General features: G+C 46.6%; 1 pseudogene; it reads left to right on the top strand.

The window, feature by feature from the left end:
- The first annotated feature begins 377 nt into the window (after window positions 1–377).
- LOC119052992 (ferritin heavy chain-like) lies at window positions 378–904 on the top strand (annotated as a pseudogene).
- Window positions 905–1,186: the final 282 nt, after the last annotated feature.

Consider the following 1,186-nt stretch of genomic DNA (forward strand, 5'->3'; position numbering starts at 1 on the left):
CTATTCAATTTGTTGGTAGATAGCAGTTTGTGATATTTTCTTACAATCCTTTGTATTTCTGTGGTGTCAATTTTTACTTCTCCTCTTTCATTTCTGATTTTATTTATCTGTGACCTCTCTCTTTTTCCTCAATGAGCCTAGTTAAAGTTTTCTCAATCTTGTTTATCTTTTCAAAGCACCAGCTCTTGACAGTCTTCACCGAGAGTCACTGCAGATTCCTGCTTCAACAGTGCTTGAATGGAACCTGGCACTCGACCCCCATCCCAGCCAGCCACCCAGATCCATCCCTCTGCCAGTGCTCACAGTGCCCTGGGACCACCCAAAGGCTCCCACCATCACTCTAGCACTGCAAAACTCCCTGTCTTCAGCTGCCCATCATGACGACCTCGCAGGTACACCAGAACTACCACCAGGACTCAGAGGCCACCATCAGCTGCCAGATTAACCTGGAGCTCTGCACTTTCTACATCTGTATGTCCCTATCTTACTACTTTGACTGTGACACTGTGGCTTTGAAGAACTTTGCCAAGTATCTTCTTCATCAATCTCATGAGGAGAGGAAACATGCTGAGAAAATGACGAAGCTGCAGAGCCAGCAAGGTGACCAAATCTTTTTTCAGGATATCAAGAGACCAGACCGCGATGACTGGGAGAATGGGCTGAATGCAATGGAGTGTTTGATACACTTGCAAAAAGTATGAATCAATCACTCCTGGACTTGCACACACTGGCCACTGAAAAAAGTGACCCTCATATGTGCGGCTCCATGAAGATTCAGTACCTGGATGAGCAGGTGAAATCCATCAAAGAATTGGGGGACCACACAAACAATTTCTGCATGTTGGGGGCCCCCGAATCTGGAAGGGCAGAACACCTCTTTGACGAGCACACTGAGAGACATTAAAGAGAGTTCAGCCTGAGCTGGTGTGGCTCAGTGGATTGAAGTGCCAGCCTGTGAATCAAGGAGTTGCTGGTTCAATTCCCAGTCTAGGTCAAATGTCTGGGTTGCAGGCCAGATCCCTGGTAAATGGTGCACAAGAGGCAATCACACATTGATGTTTCTCTTTCTCTCTTTCTCTCCACTTTCCCCCACTCTAGAAATAAATAAATAAAATCTTAAAAAGAGAGAGAGGGCTCAGCCTTAGGCTGCCTTCCCCCAGCCACAGGAGTGACTTGCCTCTTCACA

This window comes from Artibeus jamaicensis, unplaced genomic scaffold (genome assembly GCF_021234435.1).
Source record: "Artibeus jamaicensis isolate MK-2021 breed Jamaican fruit bat unplaced genomic scaffold, CSHL_Jam_final contig_466, whole genome shotgun sequence".
NCBI lineage: Eukaryota > Metazoa > Chordata > Mammalia > Chiroptera > Phyllostomidae > Artibeus > Artibeus jamaicensis.